The sequence below is a fragment of the Schistocerca serialis genome, chromosome 1 (genome assembly GCF_023864345.2).
Source record: "Schistocerca serialis cubense isolate TAMUIC-IGC-003099 chromosome 1, iqSchSeri2.2, whole genome shotgun sequence".
NCBI classification, from domain to species: domain Eukaryota; kingdom Metazoa; phylum Arthropoda; class Insecta; order Orthoptera; family Acrididae; genus Schistocerca; species Schistocerca serialis.
The window spans coordinates 147,702,933-147,723,437 of NC_064638.1; the positions used below are offsets into that span (position 1 = coordinate 147,702,933).

At 45.6% G+C, this 20,505-nt stretch overlaps 25 non-coding genes across 25 annotated transcripts; all 25 read right to left on the reverse strand.

Annotated features, from left to right (window-relative positions):
• Window positions 1-208: 208 nt before the first annotated feature.
• Trnar-ccu (transfer RNA arginine (anticodon CCU)) lies at window positions 209-281 on the reverse strand. The gene has a single exon. It is a non-coding gene; the product is annotated as a tRNA-Arg (tRNA).
• A 502-nt stretch (window positions 282-783) lies between these two features.
• On the reverse strand, window positions 784-856 carry Trnar-ccu (transfer RNA arginine (anticodon CCU)). The gene has a single exon. It is a non-coding gene; the product is annotated as a tRNA-Arg (tRNA).
• A 502-nt stretch (window positions 857-1,358) lies between these two features.
• On the reverse strand, window positions 1,359-1,431 carry Trnar-ccu (transfer RNA arginine (anticodon CCU)). The gene has a single exon. It is a non-coding gene; the product is annotated as a tRNA-Arg (tRNA).
• Window positions 1,432-1,933: 502 nt separating this feature from the next.
• Window positions 1,934-2,006, reverse strand: Trnar-ccu (transfer RNA arginine (anticodon CCU)). The gene has a single exon. It is a non-coding gene; the product is annotated as a tRNA-Arg (tRNA).
• Window positions 2,007-2,508: 502 nt separating this feature from the next.
• Trnar-ccu (transfer RNA arginine (anticodon CCU)) lies at window positions 2,509-2,581 on the reverse strand. The gene has a single exon. It is a non-coding gene; the product is annotated as a tRNA-Arg (tRNA).
• Window positions 2,582-3,083: 502 nt separating this feature from the next.
• On the reverse strand, window positions 3,084-3,156 carry Trnar-ccu (transfer RNA arginine (anticodon CCU)). Its single transcript has one exon. It is a non-coding gene; the product is annotated as a tRNA-Arg (tRNA).
• A 502-nt stretch (window positions 3,157-3,658) lies between these two features.
• On the reverse strand, window positions 3,659-3,731 carry Trnar-ccu (transfer RNA arginine (anticodon CCU)). Its single transcript has one exon. It is a non-coding gene; the product is annotated as a tRNA-Arg (tRNA).
• A 502-nt stretch (window positions 3,732-4,233) lies between these two features.
• Trnar-ccu (transfer RNA arginine (anticodon CCU)) lies at window positions 4,234-4,306 on the reverse strand. The gene has a single exon. It is a non-coding gene; the product is annotated as a tRNA-Arg (tRNA).
• Window positions 4,307-4,808: 502 nt separating this feature from the next.
• On the reverse strand, window positions 4,809-4,881 carry Trnar-ccu (transfer RNA arginine (anticodon CCU)). The gene has a single exon. It is a non-coding gene; the product is annotated as a tRNA-Arg (tRNA).
• A 502-nt stretch (window positions 4,882-5,383) lies between these two features.
• Window positions 5,384-5,456, reverse strand: Trnar-ccu (transfer RNA arginine (anticodon CCU)). The gene has a single exon. It is a non-coding gene; the product is annotated as a tRNA-Arg (tRNA).
• Window positions 5,457-5,958: 502 nt separating this feature from the next.
• Window positions 5,959-6,031, reverse strand: Trnar-ccu (transfer RNA arginine (anticodon CCU)). The gene has a single exon. It is a non-coding gene; the product is annotated as a tRNA-Arg (tRNA).
• A 502-nt stretch (window positions 6,032-6,533) lies between these two features.
• Window positions 6,534-6,606, reverse strand: Trnar-ccu (transfer RNA arginine (anticodon CCU)). Its single transcript has one exon. It is a non-coding gene; the product is annotated as a tRNA-Arg (tRNA).
• Window positions 6,607-7,108: 502 nt separating this feature from the next.
• Trnar-ccu (transfer RNA arginine (anticodon CCU)) lies at window positions 7,109-7,181 on the reverse strand. Its single transcript has one exon. It is a non-coding gene; the product is annotated as a tRNA-Arg (tRNA).
• A 502-nt stretch (window positions 7,182-7,683) lies between these two features.
• Trnar-ccu (transfer RNA arginine (anticodon CCU)) lies at window positions 7,684-7,756 on the reverse strand. Its single transcript has one exon. It is a non-coding gene; the product is annotated as a tRNA-Arg (tRNA).
• A 502-nt stretch (window positions 7,757-8,258) lies between these two features.
• Trnar-ccu (transfer RNA arginine (anticodon CCU)) lies at window positions 8,259-8,331 on the reverse strand. The gene has a single exon. It is a non-coding gene; the product is annotated as a tRNA-Arg (tRNA).
• Window positions 8,332-8,833: 502 nt separating this feature from the next.
• Trnar-ccu (transfer RNA arginine (anticodon CCU)) lies at window positions 8,834-8,906 on the reverse strand. The gene has a single exon. It is a non-coding gene; the product is annotated as a tRNA-Arg (tRNA).
• Window positions 8,907-9,408: 502 nt separating this feature from the next.
• Window positions 9,409-9,481, reverse strand: Trnar-ccu (transfer RNA arginine (anticodon CCU)). The gene has a single exon. It is a non-coding gene; the product is annotated as a tRNA-Arg (tRNA).
• Window positions 9,482-9,983: 502 nt separating this feature from the next.
• On the reverse strand, window positions 9,984-10,056 carry Trnar-ccu (transfer RNA arginine (anticodon CCU)). Its single transcript has one exon. It is a non-coding gene; the product is annotated as a tRNA-Arg (tRNA).
• Window positions 10,057-10,558: 502 nt separating this feature from the next.
• Trnar-ccu (transfer RNA arginine (anticodon CCU)) lies at window positions 10,559-10,631 on the reverse strand. The gene has a single exon. It is a non-coding gene; the product is annotated as a tRNA-Arg (tRNA).
• Window positions 10,632-17,285: 6,654 nt separating this feature from the next.
• Trnar-ccu (transfer RNA arginine (anticodon CCU)) lies at window positions 17,286-17,358 on the reverse strand. Its single transcript has one exon. It is a non-coding gene; the product is annotated as a tRNA-Arg (tRNA).
• A 502-nt stretch (window positions 17,359-17,860) lies between these two features.
• Window positions 17,861-17,933, reverse strand: Trnar-ccu (transfer RNA arginine (anticodon CCU)). The gene has a single exon. It is a non-coding gene; the product is annotated as a tRNA-Arg (tRNA).
• Window positions 17,934-18,435: 502 nt separating this feature from the next.
• Trnar-ccu (transfer RNA arginine (anticodon CCU)) lies at window positions 18,436-18,508 on the reverse strand. The gene has a single exon. It is a non-coding gene; the product is annotated as a tRNA-Arg (tRNA).
• Window positions 18,509-19,010: 502 nt separating this feature from the next.
• On the reverse strand, window positions 19,011-19,083 carry Trnar-ccu (transfer RNA arginine (anticodon CCU)). Its single transcript has one exon. It is a non-coding gene; the product is annotated as a tRNA-Arg (tRNA).
• A 502-nt stretch (window positions 19,084-19,585) lies between these two features.
• Trnar-ccu (transfer RNA arginine (anticodon CCU)) lies at window positions 19,586-19,658 on the reverse strand. Its single transcript has one exon. It is a non-coding gene; the product is annotated as a tRNA-Arg (tRNA).
• A 502-nt stretch (window positions 19,659-20,160) lies between these two features.
• On the reverse strand, window positions 20,161-20,233 carry Trnar-ccu (transfer RNA arginine (anticodon CCU)). Its single transcript has one exon. It is a non-coding gene; the product is annotated as a tRNA-Arg (tRNA).
• Window positions 20,234-20,505: the final 272 nt, after the last annotated feature.

Below are 20,505 nucleotides of genomic sequence, written 5' to 3' on the forward strand. Positions count from 1 at the left end.
CTTTCACAGCGCCATCACGCTTTGAAACACTTCCGCAGCTAACAGGTCGATTGATAATGGCCATCGTTTCATTTCAGGTTGTCAGTAAGTGTGAATTTTCATATCGTCGTCATACCTGTGATACCTGTAAGCACTCACAAACACCAACTTTCTCAACTATTACACCTGTATGTGGTGAGACTGATTTTGCCCCAGTGAGTAAAACGTGTACCTCTGGTGGGACTCGAACCCACAATCCCCGGTTTAGGAGACCGATGCCTTATCCATTAGGCCACAGAGGCTGACTGGCTTTAAGCTGGCGGTGTGCTCGCTCAAATCAACACTTGCCAAGTGTACCCTTCCTGATGCGCTACTCTACGTCTGCAGAGAGTCGGGACGTCGCATGAGCCTTTCCTGTGTGCCTGTACATACTCAGACATATTGAAGTCCAGCCACCTACTTTCCGCTGGCAATTCTTATACCTGCCGTCTTAGGCTATTCCCTTTCTGAACTGTAAGTCCTGCACACAAGACAGGTAAGTGACTATTCATATGGGTCATACCGTTTACCAACAAGTAATTTTAAAATAGCGTTTCCTTTCACAGCGCCATCACGCTTTGAAACACTTCCGCAGCTAACAGGTCGATTGATAATGGCCATCGTTTCGTTTCAGGTTGTCAGTAAGTGTGAATTTTCATATCGTCGTCATACCTGTGATACCTGTAAGCACTCACAAACACCAACTTTCTCAACTATTACACCTGTATGTGGTGAGACTGATTTTGCCCCAGTGAGTAAAACGTGTACCTCTGGTGGGACTCGAACCCACAATCCCCGGTTTAGGAGACCGATGCCTTATCCATTAGGCCACAGAGGCTGACTGGCTTTAAGCTGGCGGTGTGCTCGCTCAAATCAACACTTGCCAAGTGTACCCTTCCTGATGCGCTACTCTACGTCTGCAGAGAGTCGGGACGTCGCATGAGCCTTTCCTGTGTGCCTGTACATACTCAGACATATTGAAGTCCAGCCACCTACTTTCCGCTGGCAATTCTTATACCTGCCGTCTTAGGCTATTCCCTTTCTGAACTGTAAGTCCTGCACACAAGACAGGTAAGTGACTATTCATATGGGTCATACCGTTTACCAACAAGTAATTTTAAAATAGCGTTTCCTTTCACAGCGCCATCACGCTTTGAAACACTTCCGCAGCTAACAGGTCGATTGATAATGGCCATCGTTTCATTTCAGGTTGTCAGTAAGTGTGAATTTTCATATCGTCGTCATACCTGTGATACCTGTAAGCACTCACAAACACCAACTTTCTCAACTATTACACCTGTATGTGGTGAGACTGATTTTGCCCCAGTGAGTAAAACGTGTACCTCTGGTGGGACTCGAACCCACAATCCCCGGTTTAGGAGACCGATGCCTTATCCATTAGGCCACAGAGGCTGACTGGCTTTAAGCTGGCGGTGTGCTCGCTCAAATCAACACTTGCCAAGTGTACCCTTCCTGATGCGCTACTCTACGTCTGCAGAGAGTCGGGACGTCGCATGAGCCTTTCCTGTGTGCCTGTACATACTCAGACATATTGAAGTCCAGCCACCTACTTTCCGCTGGCAATTCTTATACCTGCCGTCTTAGGCTATTCCCTTTCTGAACTGTAAGTCCTGCACACAAGACAGGTAAGTGACTATTCATATGGGTCATACCGTTTACCAACAAGTAATTTTAAAATAGCGTTTCCTTTCACAGCGCCATCACGCTTTGAAACACTTCCGCAGCTAACAGGTCGATTGATAATGGCCATCGTTTCGTTTCAGGTTGTCAGTAAGTGTGAATTTTCATATCGTCGTCATACCTGTGATACCTGTAAGCACTCACAAACACCAACTTTCTCAACTATTACACCTGTATGTGGTGAGACTGATTTTGCCCCAGTGAGTAAAACGTGTACCTCTGGTGGGACTCGAACCCACAATCCCCGGTTTAGGAGACCAATGCCTTATCCATTAGGCCACAGAGGCTGACTGGCTTTAAGCTGGCGGTGTGCTCGCTCAAATCAACACTTGCCAAGTGTACCCTTCCTGATGCGCTACTCTACGTCTGCAGAGAGTCGGGACGTCGCATGAGCCTTTCCTGTGTGCCTGTACATACTCAGACATATTGAAGTCCAGCCACCTACTTTCCGCTGGCAATTCTTATACCTGCCGTCTTAGGCTATTCCCTTTCTGAACTGTAAGTCCTGCACACAAGACAGGTAAGTGACTATTCATATGGGTCATACCGTTTACCAACAAGTAATTTTAAAATAGCGTTTCCTTTCACAGCGCCATCACGCTTTGAAACACTTCCGCAGCTAACAGGTCGATTGATAATGGCCATCGTTTCGTTTCAGGTTGTCAGTAAGTGTGAATTTTCATATCGTCGTCATACCTGTGATACCTGTAAGCACTCACAAACACCAACTTTCTCAACTATTACACCTGTATGTGGTGAGACTGATTTTGCCCCAGTGAGTAAAACGTGTACCTCTGGTGGGACTCGAACCCACAATCCCCGGTTTAGGAGACCGATGCCTTATCCATTAGGCCACAGAGGCTGACTGGCTTTAAGCTGGCGGTGTGCTCGCTCAAATCAACACTTGCCAAGTGTACCCTTCCTGATGCGCTACTCTACGTCTGCAGAGAGTCGGGACGTCGCATGAGCCTTTCCTGTGTGCCTGTACATACTCAGACATATTGAAGTCCAGCCACCTACTTTCCGCTGGCAATTCTTATACCTGCCGTCTTAGGCTATACCCTTTCTGAACTGTAAGTCCTGCACACAAGACAGGTAAGTGACTATTCATATGGGTCATACCGTTTACCAACAAGTAATTTTAAAATAGCGTTTCCTTTCACAGCGCCATCACGCTTTGAAACACTTCCGCAGCTAACAGGTCGATTGATAATGGCCATCGTTTCGTTTCAGGTTGTCAGTAAGTGTGAATTTTCATATCGTCGTCATACCTGTGATACCTGTAAGCACTCACAAACACCAACTTTCTCAACTATTACACCTGTATGTGGTGAGACTGATTTTGCCCCAGTGAGTAAAACGTGTACCTCTGGTGGGACTCGAACCCACAATCCCCGGTTTAGGAGACCGATGCCTTATCCATTAGGCCACAGAGGCTGACTGGCTTTAAGCTGGCGGTGTGCTCGCTCAAATCAACACTTGCCAAGTGTACCCTTCCTGATGCGCTACTCTACGTCTGCAGAGAGTCGGGACGTCGCATGAGCCTTTCCTGTGTGCCTGTACATACTCAGACATATTGAAGTCCAGCCACCTACTTTCCGCTGGCAATTCTTATACCTGCCGTCTTAGGCTATTCCCTTTCTGAACTGTAAGTCCTGCACACAAGACAGGTAAGTGACTATTCATATGGGTCATACCGTTTACCAACAAGTAATTTTAAAATAGCGTTTCCTTTCACAGCGCCATCACGCTTTGAAACACTTCCGCAGCTAACAGGTCGATTGATAATGGCCATCGTTTCGTTTCAGGTTGTCAGTAAGTGTGAATTTTCATATCGTCGTCATACCTGTGATACCTGTAAGCACTCACAAACACCAACTTTCTCAACTATTACACCTGTATGTGGTGAGACTGATTTTGCCCCAGTGAGTAAAACGTGTACCTCTGGTGGGACTCGAACCCACAATCCCCGGTTTAGGAGACCGATGCCTTATCCATTAGGCCACAGAGGCTGACTGGCTTTAAGCTGGCGGTGTGCTCGCTCAAATCGACACTTGCCAAGTGTACCCTTCCTGATGCGCTACTCTACGTCTGCAGAGAGTCGGGACGTCGCATGAGCCTTTCCTGTGTGCCTGTACATACTCAGACATATTGAAGTCCAGCCACCTACTTTCCGCTGGCAATTCTTATACCTGCCGTCTTAGGCTATTCCCTTTCTGAACTGTAAGTCCTGCACACAAGACAGGTAAGTGACTATTCATATGGGTCATACCGTTTACCAACAAGTAATTTTAAAATAGCGTTTCCTTTCACAGCGCCATCACGCTTTGAAACACTTCCGCAGCTAACAGGTCGATTGATAATGGCCATCGTTTCGTTTCAGGTTGTCAGTAAGTGTGAATTTTCATATCGTCGTCATACCTGTGATACCTGTAAGCACTCACAAACACCAACTTTCTCAACTATTACACCTGTATGTGGTGAGACTGATTTTGCCCCAGTGAGTAAAACGTGTACCTCTGGTGGGACTCGAACCCACAATCCCCGGTTTAGGAGACCGATGCCTTATCCATTAGGCCACAGAGGCTGACTGGCTTTAAGCTGGCGGTGTGCTCGCTCAAATCAACACTTGCCAAGTGTACCCTTCCTGATGCGCTACTCTACGTCTGCAGAGAGTCGGGACGTCGCATGAGCCTTTCCTGTGTGCCTGTACATACTCAGACATATTGAAGTCCAGCCACCTACTTTCCGCTGGCAATTCTTATACCTGCCGTCTTAGGCTATTCCCTTTCTGAACTGTAAGTCCTGCACACAAGACAGGTAAGTGACTATTCATATGGGTCATACCGTTTACCAACAAGTAATTTTAAAATAGCGTTTCCTTTCACAGCGCCATCACGCTTTGAAACACTTCCGCAGCTAACAGGTCGATTGATAATGGCCATCGTTTCGTTTCAGGTTGTCAGTAAGTGTGAATTTTCATATCGTCGTCATACCTGTGATACCTGTAAGCACTCACAAACACCAACTTTCTCAACTATTACACCTGTATGTGGTGAGACTGATTTTGCCCCAGTGAGTAAAACGTGTACCTCTGGTGGGACTCGAACCCACAATCCCCGGTTTAGGAGACCGATGCCTTATCCATTAGGCCACAGAGGCTGACTGGCTTTAAGCTGGCGGTGTGCTCGCTCAAATCAACACTTGCCAAGTGTACCCTTCCTGATGCGCTACTCTACGTCTGCAGAGAGTCGGGTCGTCGCATGAGCCTTTCCTGTGTGCCTGTACATACTCAGACATATTGAAGTCCAGCCACCTACTTTCCGCTGGCAATTTTTATACCTGCCGTCTTAGGCTATTCCCTTTCTGAACTGTAAGTCCTGCACACAAGACAGGTAAGTGACTATTCATATGGGTCATACCGTTTACCAACAAGTAATTTTAAAATAGCGTTTCCTTTCACAGCGCCATCACGCTTTGAAACACTTCCGCAGCTAACAGGTCGATTGATAATGGCCATCGTTTCGTTTCAGGTTGTCAGTAAGTGTGAATTTTCATATCGTCGTCATACCTGTGATACCTGTAAGCACTCACAAACACCAACTTTCTCAACTATTACACCTGTATGTGGTGAGACTGATTTTGCCCCAGTGAGTAAAACGTGTACCTCTGGTGGGACTCGAACCCACAATCCCCGGTTTAGGAGACCGATGCCTTATCCATTAGGCCACAGAGGCTGACTGGCTTTAAGCTGGCGGTGTGCTCGCTCAAATCAACACTTGCCAAGTGTACCCTTCCTGATGCGCTACTCTACGTCTGCAGAGAGTCGGGACGTCGCATGAGCCTTTCCTGTGTGCCTGTACATACTCAGACATATTGAAGTCCAGCCACCTACTTTCCGCTGGCAATTCTTATACCTGCCGTCTTAGGCTATTCCCTTTCTGAACTGTAAGTCCTGCACACAAGACAGGTAAGTGACTATTCATATGGGTCATACCGTTTACCAACAAGTAATTTTAAAATAGCGTTTCCTTTCACAGCGCCATCACGCTTTGAAACACTTCCGCAGCTAACAGGTCGATTGATAATGGCCATCGTTTCGTTTCAGGTTGTCAGTAAGTGTGAATTTTCATATCGTCGTCATACCTGTGATACCTGTAAGCACTCACAAACACCAACTTTCTCAACTATTACACCTGTATGTGGTGAGACTGATTTTGCCCCAGTGAGTAAAACGTGTACCTCTGGTGGGACTCGAACCCACAATCCCCAGTTTAGGAGACCGATGCCTTATCCATTAGGCCACAGAGGCTGACTGGCTTTAAGCTGGCGGTGTGCTCGCTCAAATCAACACTTGCCAAGTGTACCCTTCCTGATGCGCTACTCTACGTCTGCAGAGAGTCGGGACGTCGCATGAGCCTTTCCTGTGTGCCTGTACATACTCAGACATATTGAAGTCCAGCCACCTACTTTCCGCTGGCAATTCTTATACCTGCCGTCTTAGGCTATTCCCTTTCTGAACTGTAAGTCCTGCACACAAGACAGGTAAGTGACTATTCATATGGGTCATACCGTTTACCAACAAGTAATTTTAAAATAGCGTTTCCTTTCACAGCGCCATCACGCTTTGAAACACTTCCGCAGCTAACAGGTCGATTGATAATGGCCATCGTTTCGTTTCAGGTTGTCAGTAAGTGTGAATTTTCATATCGTCGTCATACCTGTGATACCTGTAAGCACTCACAAACACCAACTTTCTCAACTATTACACCTGTATGTGGTGAGACTGATTTTGCCCCAGTGAGTAAAACGTGTACCTCTGGTGGGACTCGAACCCACAATCCCCGGTTTAGGAGACCGATGCCTTATCCATTAGGCCACAGAGGCTGACTGGCTTTAAGCTGGCGGTGTGCTCGCTCAAATCAACACTTGCCAAGTGTACCCTTCCTGATGCGCTACTCTACGTCTGCAGAGAGTCGGGACGTCGCATGAGCCTTTCCTGTGTGCCTGTACATACTCAGACATATTGAAGTCCAGCCACCTACTTTCCGCTGGCAATTCTTATACCTGCCGTCTTAGGCTATTCCCTTTCTGAACTGTAAGTCCTGCACACAAGACAGGTAAGTGACTATTCATATGGGTCATACCGTTTACCAACAAGTAATTTTAAAATAGCGTTTCCTTTCACAGCGCCATCACGCTTTGAAACACTTCCGCAGCTAACAGGTCGATTGATAATGGCCATCGTTTCGTTTCAGGTTGTCAGTAAGTGTGAATTTTCATATCGTCGTCATACCTGTGATACCTGTAAGCACTCACAAACACCAACTTTCTCAACTATTACACCTGTATGTGGTGAGACTGATTTTGCCCCAGTGAGTAAAACGTGTACCTCTGGTGGGACTCGAACCCACAATCCCCGGTTTAGGAGACCGATGCCTTATCCATTAGGCCACAGAGGCTGACTGGCTTTAAGCTGGCGGTGTGCTCGCTCAAATCAACACTTGCCAAGTGTACCCTTCCTGATGCGCTACTCTACGTCTGCAGAGAGTCGGGACGTCGCATGAGCCTTTCCTGTGTGCCTGTACATACTCAGACATATTGAAGTCCAGCCACCTACTTTCCGCTGGCAATTCTTATACCTGCCGTCTTAGGCTATTCCCTTTCTGAACTGTAAGTCCTGCACACAAGACAGGTAAGTGACTATTCATATGGGTCATACCGTTTACCAACAAGTAATTTTAAAATAGCGTTTCCTTTCACAGCGCCATCACGCTTTGAAACACTTCCGCAGCTAACAGGTCGATTGATAATGGCCATCGTTTCGTTTCAGGTTGTCAGTAAGTGTGAATTTTCATATCGTCGTCATACCTGTGATACCTGTAAGCACTCACAAACACCAACTTTCTCAACTATTACACCTGTATGTGGTGAGACTGATTTTGCCCCAGTGAGTAAAACGTGTACCTCTGGTGGGACTCGAACCCACAATCCCCGGTTTAGGAGACCGATGCCTTATCCATTAGGCCACAGAGGCTGACTGGCTTTAAGCTGGCGGTGTGCTCGCTCAAATCAACACTTGCCAAGTGTACCCTTCCTGATGCGCTACTCTACGTCTGCAGAGAGTCGGGACGTCGCATGAGCCTTTCCTGTGTGCCTGTACATACTCAGACATATTGAAGTCCAGCCACCTACTTTCCGCTGGCAATTCTTATACCTGCCGTCTTAGGCTATTCCCTTTCTGAACTGTAAGTCCTGCACACAAGACAGGTAAGTGACTATTCATATGGGTCATACCGTTTACCAACAAGTAATTTTAAAATAGCGTTTCCTTTCACAGCGCCATCACGCTTTGAAACACTTCCGCAGCTAACAGGTCGATTGATAATGGCCATCGTTTCGTTTCAGGTTGTCAGTAAGTGTGAATTTTCATATCGTCGTCATACCTGTGATACCTGTAAGCACTCACAAACACCAACTTTCTCAACTATTACACCTGTATGTGGTGAGACTGATTTTGCCCCAGTGAGTAAAACGTGTACCTCTGGTGGGACTCGAACCCACAATCCCCGGTTTAGGAGACCGATGCCTTATCCATTAGGCCACAGAGGCTGACTGGCTTTAAGCTGGCGGTGTGCTCGCTCAAATCAACACTTGCCAAGTGTACCCTTCCTGATGCGCTACTCTACGTCTGCAGAGAGTCGGGACGTCGCATGAGCCTTTCCTGTGTGCCTGTACATACTCAGACATATTGAAGTCCAGCCACCTACTTTCCGCTGGCAATTCTTATACCTGCCGTCTTAGGCTATTCCCTTTCTGAACTGTAAGTCCTGCACACAAGACAGGTAAGTGACTATTCATATGGGTCATACCGTTTACCAACAAGTAATTTTAAAATAGCGTTTCCTTTCACAGCGCCATCACGCTTTGAAACACTTCCGCAGCTAACAGGTCGATTGATAATGGCCATCGTTTCGTTTCAGGTTGTCAGTAAGTGTGAATTTTCATATCGTCGTCATACCTGTGATACCTGTAAGCACTCACAAACACCAACTTTCTCAACTATTACACCTGTATGTGGTGAGACTGATTTTGCCCCAGTGAGTAAAACGTGTACCTCTGGTGGGACTCGAACCCACAATCCCCGGTTTAGGAGACCGATGCCTTATCCATTAGGCCACAGAGGCTGACTGGCTTTAAGCTGGCGGTGTGCTCGCTCAAATCAACACTTGCCAAGTGTACCCTTCCTGATGCGCTACTCTACGTCTGCAGAGAGACGGGACGTCGCATGAGCCTTTCCTGTGTGCCTGTACATACTCAGACATATTGAAGTCCAGCCACCTACTTTCCGCTGGCAATTCTTATACCTGCCGTCTTAGGCTATTCCCTTTCTGAACTGTAAGTCCTGCACACAAGACAGGTAAGTGACTATTCATATGGGTCATACCGTTTACCAACAAGTAATTTTAAAATAGCGTTTCCTTTCACAGCGCCATCACGCTTTGAAACACTTCCGCAGCTAACAGGTCGATTGATAATGGCCATCGTTTCGTTTCAGGTTGTCAGTAAGTGTGAATTTTCATATCGTCGTCATACCTGTGATACCTGTAAGCACTCACAAACACCAACTTTCTCAACTATTACACCTGTATGTGGTGAGACTGATTTTGCCCCAGTGAGTAAAACGTGTACCTCTGGTGGGACTCGAACCCACAATCCCCGGTTTAGGAGACCGATGCCTTATCCATTAGGCCACAGAGGCTGACTGGCTTTAAGCTGGCGGTGTGCTCGCTCAAATCAACACTTGCCAAGTGTACCCTTCCTGATGCGCTACTCTACGTCTGCAGAGAGTCGGGACGTCGCATGAGCCTTTCCTGTGTGCCTGTACATACTCAGACATATTGAAGTCCAGCCACCTACTTTCCGCTGGCAATTCTTATACCTGCCGTCTTAGGCTATTCCCTTTCTGAACTGTAAGTCCTGCACACAAGACAGGTAAGTGACTATTCATATGGGTCATACCGTTTACCAACAAGTAATTTTAAAATAGCGTTTCCTTTCACAGCGCCATCACGCTTTGAAACACTTCCGCAGCTAACAGGTCGATTGATAATGGCCATCGTTTCGTTTCAGGTTGTCAGTAAGTGTGAATTTTCATATCGTCGTCATACCTGTGATACCTGTAAGCACTCACAAACACCAACTTTCTCAACTATTACACCTGTATGTGGTGAGACTGATTTTGCCCCAGTGAGTAAAACGTGTACCTCTGGTGGGACTCGAACCCACAATCCCCGGTTTAGGAGACCGATGCCTTATCCATTAGGCCACAGAGGCTGACTGGCTTTAAGCTGGCGGTGTGCTCGCTCAAATCAACACTTGCCAAGTGTACCCTTCCTGATGCGCTACTCTACGTCTGCAGAGAGTCGGGACGTCGCATGAGCCTTTCCTGTGTGCCTGTACATACTCAGACATATTGAAGTCCAGCCACCTACTTTCCGCTGGCAATTCTTATACCTGCCGTCTTAGGCTATTCCCTTTCTGAACTGTAAGTCCTGCACACAAGACAGGTAAGTGACTATTCATATGGGTCATACCGTTTACCAACAAGTAATTTTAAAATAGCGTTTCCTTTCACAGCGCCATCACGCTTTGAAACACTTCCGCAGCTAACAGGTCGATTGATAATGGCCATCGTTTCGTTTCAGGTTGTCAGTAAGTGTGAATTTTCATATCGTCGTCATACCTGTGATACCTGTAAGCACTCACAAACACCAACTTTCTCAACTATTACACCTGTATGTGGTGAGACTGATTTTGCCCCAGTGAGTAAAACGTGTACCTCTGGTGGGACTCGAACCCACAATCCCCGGTTTAGGAGACCGATGCCTTATCCATTAGGCCACAGAGGCTGACTGGCTTTAAGCTGGCGGTGTGCTCGCTCAAATCAACACTTGCCAAGTGTACCCTTCCTGATGCGCTACTCTACGTCTGCAGAGAGTCGGGTCGTCGCATGAGCCTTTCCTGTGTGCCTGTACATACTCAGACATATTGAAGTCCAGCCACCTACTTTCCGCTGGCAATTCTTATACCTGCCGTCTTAGGCTATTCCCTTTCTGAACTGTAAGTCCTGCACACAAGACAGGTAAGTGACTATTCATATGGGTCATACCGTTTACCAACAAGTAATTTTAAAATAGCGTTTCCTTTCACAGCGCCATCACGCTTTGAAACACTTCCGCAGCTAACAGGTCGATTGATAATGGCCATCGTTTCGTTTCAGGTTGTCAGTAAGTGTGAATTTTCATATCGTCGTCATACCTGTGATACCTGTAAGCACTCACAAACACCAACTTTCTCAACTATTACACCTGTATGTGGTGAGACTGATTTTGCCCCAGTGAGTAAAACGTGTACCTCTGGTGGGACTCGAACCCACAATCCCCGGTTTAGGAGACCGATGCCTTATCCATTTTTTTTTTTTTTTTTTTTTTTGTTTTTTTTTTTTTTTTTTTTTTTTTTTTTTCACAATAACAGAACATTTATTGGTTTTCTTAGTTTACACAGGGATATACAGGTATACAGAAAACTTGTAATTTCCTTTTCTTGAACATTAAAACACATAATGCTTCAAACTGTACTAACATGCAAATTTTTAGAATGTTAACTTCCTTTTCTTTTGTAAAACATCAGAAGCAATAACCTTTCAAAAAACTTAAGATTATTCAAAATATTTAAAGGTAGTTACTGAGATTCTAAATTAAACAAAATTTCCTTTTCCTTAAACGTTATAGCCAATAACTTAAAAAAAAAAATTAAATCATGCAATGTATTTAGAATAATCACTGAAGCTCTATATTGCCCAAATTCCCTCATATTTAAACATTAAAACAAATAAGTTAAAAAAAAAATAAAATAAACCAAGGTACTCCCCGCCGGGAATCGAACCCGAGAACCCGGGCGTTTTTTAGTCATAACATTCTACAGTAGTACATATTTTTCAACTGACATTTAAAAGTAATAAAGCAAAGGTTCCTTGGCATTTTAGAAAAAAAAAAAAAATCCAAGTCTAAACCAGATAGTGATGTTCGTCACTTGATCGTATTTGTTTTTCAAAGATCAAATTGTCTCTCGTTTCTTCATGTTCTGAATCGCATCATCGAAAATGGAGTTCACATGACTGTTCTTCTCAGGAAGTTGGCGTATGTATCATAATAATTATTCATGCGTAGTAGCTTGTGATGCTGGTCGGAAATGTACGTCCAAAAATCTTCTTCGCTCCTTTCTTTACTGGACAGCAGGTAAAATACTGCGTGTCCCTTCAACCAGTTGACGGCATTTTTCTTCCAGGTGGGGTATAACTCCTCTTCTGGGTATAAAAGGCACGCTGGCGTTATCAAATACGGCGGTTTTCTCTGCATAGTTGCTAATTTTTTTCTGATTGACAACCATATATTATTCGCATTTCCACAGACAAATTGATGTTCATCCGTATCAATCAGGTTGCAAATGGTACACAAAGGGGAATCAGCCAGGTGAATGGAATGTAGCCTGGAGTTTGTTGGAAATTTCCTATTCACAAAGTAGTACCACAATGACCGCACTTTTGTTGGTAAATATGGGTGATGTATGTTCCTCCAGATATCATGCCAAGAGTGACCGACGTATTTTTGTTCTATGATGTTCTTGGTCTGAAAGTTCATTAAGTTTTGGTATATTTTCTTGACTTTGATGACATCTTTCTCGGGTGTTCCCAGTCCAATGTAGCTATACTCTACGAAGAAATGTTTTAGGTGGTAAAGTTCATTTGGGATGTGGTGAACGTCTATTGGGGCGTCCTGGCTGACCGGCGCTATTTCATTTAACAAGAATGCGGTGACACTGTCGACTGACCGCTTCCACAGTTTATATGTTTTACAGACGTACAATGCTTGTGCTTTATTGTACACGTCTGTGAGATTCAATCCACCATTCCCAGTCGGTAGAGTCAATGTCTGGTACTTGACTTTGAAGATGTGGCCGCGGCTGACGAAATGGCCAAAAGCAGCCAAAATCCTGTTCGCCACTTCCCTCGGCATTGGCAGGGCTTGAGCCACGTAATTTAATTTAGAGGACAAATAGATGTTGACGAGAGCCACTCTTTGTATCTCATCAAGAGTACGGAGATTGTGCTGACGTATACAGGCACGGATGGTGTTGAGGATTCTTCTGTAATTAACTGCGATGGTCTGCCGAATATTTCTTGTGTATTCCACTCCAAGACATGTCATGGTGACAATTTCCTTTATTGGCCCATGAATGGGAACTCCTAATCCGCTTCCAATATTCATTATGCCAGACTTATTCCTATTCATTTTCGCACCAGATACTTGTTCATATTTGTTTATTATGTCGAGTGCTTTCTCTATCTCGTCGTTGTCTTTGACAATAAATGCAACGTCATCGGCATATGCTCTGCAGACAATCCTACGGCCGCGTGTAGTGAATCCTTGTAGGTTGTGGCTGAGGCGAAAAAGCAATGGCTCGATTGCTATTGCAAAGAGTGACATAGACATCGGGCACCCTTGTCGCACCGAACTTTTCATTACAATGGGCTTACTGGACTGACCGTTTACCATAACTATCGATGTTGACTTCTGCAGAAGATTTGTAATAATGTTGATAAAACCTTGCGGGAAGTTCATGGCACGCATGGTGTGAAAAAGATAAACATGATCGACTCTATCGAATGCTTTCTCAAAGTCCAATGATACGATGGCGCATTTTATTTTACAGGCTGCGGCAATGGAAATAATATCTCTGTAGTCGCACAGTGTTTGGTAAATTGATCTGTCTTTTCCTACGCTCGATTGATATGATCCAGTGACTGTGTTCAATACTGATTTTAATCTTTCGTTTATGATGCGGGCAAATATTTTATAGTCCGAATTTAGGAGAGTGATAGGCCTAAAATTTGTTACAGATTTTCCTGCAGGATGTTTCGGGATTAGAACAATGGTTCCTTCTAGGAAGTCGCGTGGGATGCCATTGGCGGGATTCATTAATTCGTTACAGATACACGCTAATTTGGGAATCAACTGTCTTCTGAACATTTGATAGAACTCGGCCGGGATTCCGTCAGGCCCAGGAGACTTATTTTTCGGGCTTCGTGTTATAGCGTCTGCGACTTCTTCTTCTGTGATTTCAGTTAACAAGTTGTTTGCTTCTACTGGGTCGAGCCCGCGTGTGAATCCCGTCATGATGTCATTGTCCACCGGGATATCCATTGTCGTTTTGCCTAATAACTCTGCGAAGTACTTGTGAATTTCGTTCTTGATGTCACTTTGCTGCGTCAGTAACCTGCCGTCAGAAGATCTTAGTTCGGTTATTATTTTCCTGCGTTGCCCCTTCCTCTCATTAATCACATGATATATAGATGTTTGCTCTCCTTTTACAGCATCGTGAAGTCCTGTTCTTACTTGATGACCTTCCAGCTGTTTCCGCTTCAGTCCGAGAAGTTTAGCCTGAATCCGTTTTATTTCCACGTAGTTGGCGATTACGGACTCATCAGATTGATATAGGTCACGAAGGACTTGGAAGTAATATTCTATCGTCCGTTTTTGCCAAACACTTTTCTCGCGGGAGTAATTCATCAGCGATTTTCTTATCGCGGGTTTCACACATTTCATCCACCATGCCAGTGCCGAGGTATATGAAGCGAATTTGTTCTCGCACGCGTTCCATACGTTATTGAATATTTCGTGGTATTCAGGGTCTTTTAGATGTTCCACGTTCAACTTCCACAAGCCTCGTCCCCTGTACGTTTCTTGCCGTTTTAAGTTCATGGTACATATGTATGCAGCGTGATCCGAAAAGATAGTGGGCCATAACTCTGTCTGGAGAACGTGTGTTTCCAGGTCGACTGTTACATAGATCCTGTCGATGCGACTAGCGGAATGATTCGTAATATGAGTGAAACCCGGCAATGCACCGTTCTTGAGCTCCCAGGTGTCAATTAAGCGGAGTTCTGTAATTACGGCTCCGAGTTCTGCACAGTTATTAAAATGCGGCGTCTGGTCTTTTGGAGACAGCACACAATTATAATCACCTCCAAAAATGATATGCTCGTAGCGGCCACCGAAAAGGGGAACTATATCATCTTTATAAAATTCAGCTCTTCGCCTCCTGTTCCCGGTGCCAGATGGTGCATAAATATTTATAAAACGCGTATTGTGAATGGTGACAGCTAGACCTCTGGCGTTTACCAGTTTCTCCACATCTTTGATGATAATTCCTTCTTTGGCGAGTATCGCAGTTCCGAGGTCTCTGTCGCTCCCTGGATTTACGACTGCATTGTAACCTGTGATGGCATCCAGTCTAATATCTGTTACTTCTTGTAACATAATAACATCAATATCAGCGGCGTAGAGCATGTCTTGCAAGTTCTTAAGGTTTAATTCGCTACGGATCTTGTTTAGATTCAAAGTCCCGATTCTATAAGCTTGTAACGAATTCATGATTAATTAAGTAAGTATACAAGTCGTTATGACCCACTGTCGACAAAGCCTAAGGTTTTCCATGTTATGGCCGAGACGATGTCTCGTCCCTCATTTGCTTGTCTTTCTGCACTGGAATCTTTCCTCCTGGTAGGTGTGACACTTCTTTCATTTCCTCATCTGCGGGAAATTCTTCAATGTCATCTGCCCAATTTTTCGTATCACTGCGTTGAGACAACTCTATCTCTGGCCCACGTTGAGATGGAGTTCTGTTCTTTGTTTCTTTACTTGTGGACCGTTTCGTTTCACCATCGTGTTGCGTCTGCGTTTTCACTTTTCGAAACTCGTCTTTTCCCGCTGTATGCGGGGTCTGTGGGTCTACGTCAAAATTGACGGATGTCATACCACTGATTTTGCGACCAATTTGTTGTGCCTTTTCACGCACTGATTGTACCTTTTGAGGAGCGTCAGGTGGAGCTATCCTCCGTTTTTTATGCTTTTTGGGAAGAGATCCGGATTTCTGTCGCTCTTCAGTCTCGGAAGCCGTGCTGGGATCTTGTGCAGCATCCTCGTTCTCGTCTCTCTGTACGTCTTGCTCAGTAGTTCCGTCATTTTTGGAAAGACATCCTGCTTCTGTAATGGGCGCCGCTTCAGGCGACGGAACGACAGTCGTTACTTCAGTAGAGCTAGTGGTCACTGACAAGTTTTGGTCGTCGTCTTTTCTGTCGCCACTGCTCTCCAAAGCGAAACTCGGTGTCGTAGCAGAGTGGCCACGGGTGGCCGTAGCATATGTCACTGGTAAGGTCGTCATCGTCATGGGAGGGACTACTTCCCCCGCCGGTACCTGCGTCACTCTCCTCTGTATACATTCTGAACGTACGTGTCCAGTCTGTCCACAGCCGGAGCAAGTACGCGGCTGTCCATCATACATCACAATAGCTCTATAACCGCATACGTAAACATACGAGGGAATATGCTGCTGAAGATCTATTTTTATTTGCCTGACACCATTTAAAACTGGAAACGTTTGAAAGGTGGTCCACTTTTCCGCAACATTACTAATGACCTTCCCATATGCTTTGAGGACGCAATTAATTTGTTCCGTAGTTATTTCAAAGGGAAGTTCAAAAATACGGACTGTTCTTATCCCGAAACCTGCATGATCTACTTTGACATCACCGACGTTTCCATCACAGTGATTAAATTTAAAAGATCCTCCACATCCTTCAATAATCCTATCACAGCATTTAGCATTCACCATCTTTACATAAACTGTGCTACTCACAATCGATAAGTGGATCCCAATTATATCAGTGGAACTGAGCTTTACTACATCGCGCAAGAACTGTTCTACTTCGAATGCTTTAGGTCGTGCAAAGCGTTCATCGAACGTGAACTTCAAAGTATCTTTGCGAAGCGGTTGCGTCATATTCATGTTCGATTCATTTTCAAATATACAATTGGCGTGTAAGCCACAAGAGCGCCCACTTACTTGTCAGCGCGCGGCCGGCCGCAGCGAGCACGTAAACAAGGCCCGTCCGCACAGCTCGCCCACCGAAGCACGACTGAATCCATTAGGCCACAGAGGCTGACTGGCTTTAAGCTGGCGGTGTGCTCGCTCAAATCAACACTTGCCAAGTGTACCCTTCCTGATGCGCTACTCTACGTCTGCAGAGAGTCGGGACGTCGCATGAGCCTTTCCTGTGTGCCTGTACATACTCAGACATATTGAAGTCCAGCCACCTACTTTCCGCTGGCAATTCTTATACCTGCCGTCTTAGGCTATTCCCTTTCTGAACTGTAAGTCCTGCACACAAGACAGGTAAGTGACTATTCATATGGGTCATACCGTTTACCAACAAGTAATTTTAAAATAGCGTTTCCTTTCACAGCGCCATCACGCTTTGAAACACTTCCGCAGCTAACAGGTCGATTGATAATGGCCATCGTTTCGTTTCAGGTTGTCAGTAAGTGTGAATTTTCATATCGTCGTCATACCTGTGATACCTGTAAGCACTCACAAACACCAACTTTCTCAACTATTACACCTGTATGTGGTGAGACTGATTTTGCCCCAGTGAGTAAAACGTGTACCTCTGGTGGGACTCGAACCCACAATCCCCGGTTTAGGAGACCGATGCCTTATCCATTAGGCCACAGAGGCTGACTGGCTTTAAGCTGGCGGTGTGCTCGCTCAAATCAACACTTGCCAAGTGTACCCTTCCTGATGCGCTACTCTACGTCTGCAGAAAGTCGGGACGTCGCATGAGCCTTTCCTGTGTGCCTGTACATACTCAGACATATTGAAGTCCAGCCACCTACTTTCCGCTGGCAATTCTTATACCTGCCGTCTTAGGCTATTCCCTTTCTGAACTGTAAGTCCTGCACACAAGACAGGTAAGTGACTATTCATATGGGTCATACCGTTTACCAACAAGTAATTTTAAAATAGCGTTTCCTTTCACAGCGCCATCACGCTTTGAAACACTTCCGCAGCTAACAGGTCGATTGATAATGGCCATCGTTTCGTTTCAGGTTGTCAGTAAGTGTGAATTTTCATATCGTCGTCATACCTGTGATACCTGTAAGCACTCACAAACACCAACTTTCTCAACTATTACACCTGTATGTGGTGAGACTGATTTTGCCCCAGTGAGTAAAACGTGTACCTCTGGTGGGACTCGAACCCACAATCCCCGGTTTAGGAGACCGATGCCTTATCCATTAGGCCACAGAGGCTGACTGGCTTTAAGCTGGCGGTGTGCTCGCTCAAATCAACACTTGCCAAGTGTACCCTTCCTGATGCGCTACTCTACGTCTGCAGAGAGTCGGGACGTCGCATGAGCCTTTCCTGTGTGCCTGTACATACTCAGACATATTGAAGTCCAGCCACCTACTTTCCGCTGGCAATTCTTATACCTGCCGTCTTAGGCTATTCCCTTTCTGAACTGTAAGTCCTGCACACAAGACAGGTAAGTGACTATTCATATGGGTCATACCGTTTACCAACAAGTAATTTTAAAATAGCGTTTCCTTTCACAGCGCCATCACGCTTTGAAACACTTCCGCAGCTAACAGGTCGATTGATAATGGCCATCGTTTCGTTTCAGGTTGTCAGTAAGTGTGAATTTTCATATCGTCGTCATACCTGTGATACCTGTAAGCACTCACAAACACCAACTTTCTCAACTATTACACCTGTATGTGGTGAGACTGATTTTGCCCCAGTGAGTAAAACGTGTACCTCTGGTGGGACTCGAACCCACAATCCCCGGTTTAGGAGACCGATGCCTTATCCATTAGGCCACAGAGGCTGACTGGCTTTAAGCTGGCGGTGTGCTCGCTCAAATCAACACTTGCCAAGTGTACCCTTCCTGATGCGCTACTCTACGTCTGCAGAGAGTCGGGACGTCGCATGAGCCTTTCCTGTGTGCCTGTACATACTCAGACATATTGAAGTCCAGCCACCTACTTTCCGCTGGCAATTCTTATACCTGCCGTCTTAGGCTATTCCCTTTCTGAACTGTAAGTCCTGCACACAAGACAGGTAAGTGACTATTCATATGGGTCATACCGTTTACCAACAAGTAATTTTAAAATAGCGTTTCCTTTCACAGCGCCATCACGCTTTGAAACACTTCCGCAGCTAACAGGTCGATTGATAATGGCCATCGTTTCGTTTCAGGTTGTCAGTAAGTGTGAATTTTCATATCGTCGTCATACCTGTGATACCTGTAAGCACTCACAAACACCAACTTTCTCAACTATTACACCTGTATGTGGTGAGACTGATTTTGCCCCAGTGAGTAAAACGTGTACCTCTGGTGGGACTCGAACCCACAATCCCCGGTTTAGGAGACCGATGCCTTATCCATTAGGCCACAGAGGCTGACTGGCTTTAAGCTGGCGGTGTGCTCGCTCAAATCAACACTTGCCAAGTGTACCCTTCCTGATGCGCTACTCTACGTCTGCAGAGAGTCGGGACGTCGCATGAGCCTTTCCTGTGTGCCTGTACATACTCAGACATATTGAAGTCCAGCCACCTACTTTCCGCTGGCAATTCTTATACCTGCCGTCTTAGGCTATTCCCTTTCTGAACTGTAAGTCCTGCACACAAGACAGGTAAGTGACTATTCATATGGGTCATACCGTTTACCAACAAGTAATTTTAAAATAGCGTTTCCTTTCACAGCGCCATCACGCTTTGAAACACTTCCGCAGCTAACAGGTCGATTGATAATGGCCATCGTTTCGTTTCAGGTTGTCAGTAAGTGTGAATTTTCATATCGTCGTCATACCTGTGATACCTGTAAGCACTCACAAACACCAACTTTCTCAACTATTACACCTGTATGTGGTGAGACTGATTTTGCCCCAGTGAGTAAAACGTGTACCTCTGGTGGGACTCGAACCCACAATCCCCGGTTTAGGAGACCGATGCCTTATCCATTAGGCCACAGAGGCTGACTGGCTTTAAGCTGGCGGTGTGCTCGCTCAAATCAACACTTGCCAAGTGTACCCTTCCTGATGCGCTACTCTACGTCTGCAGAGAGTCGGGACGTCGCATGAGCCTTTCCTGTGTGCCTGTACATACTCAGACATATTGAAGTCCAGCCACCTACTTTCCGCTGGCAATTCTTATACCTGCCGTCTTAGGCTATTCCCTTTCTGAACTGTAAGTCCTGCACACAAGACAGGTAAGTGACTATTCATATGGGTCATACCGTTTACCAACAAGTAATTTTAAAATAGCGTTTCCTTTCACAGCGCCATCACGCTTTGAAACACTTCCGCAGCTAACAGGTCGATTGATAATGGCCATCGTTTCGTTTCAGGTTGTCAGTAAGTGTGAATTTTCATATCGTCGTCATACCTGTGATACCTGTAAGCACTCACAAACACCAACTTTCTCAACTATTACACCTGTATGTGGTGAGACTGATTTTGCCCCAGTGAGTAAAACGTGTACCTCTGGTGGGACTCGAACCCACAATCCCCGGTTTAGGAGACCGATGCCTTATCCATTAGGCCACAGAGGCTGACTGGCTTTAAGCTGGCGGTGTGCTCGCTCAAATCAACACTTGCCAAGTGTACCCTTCCTGATGCGCTACTCTACGTCTGCAGAGAGTCGGGACGTCGCATGAGCCTTTCCTGTGTGCCTGTACATACTCAGACATATTGAAGTCCAGCCACCTACTTTCCGCTGGCAATTCTTATACCTGCCGTCTTAGGCTATTCCCTTTCTGAACTGTAAGTCCTGCACACAAGACAGGTAAGTGACTATTCATATGGGTCATACCGTTTACCAACA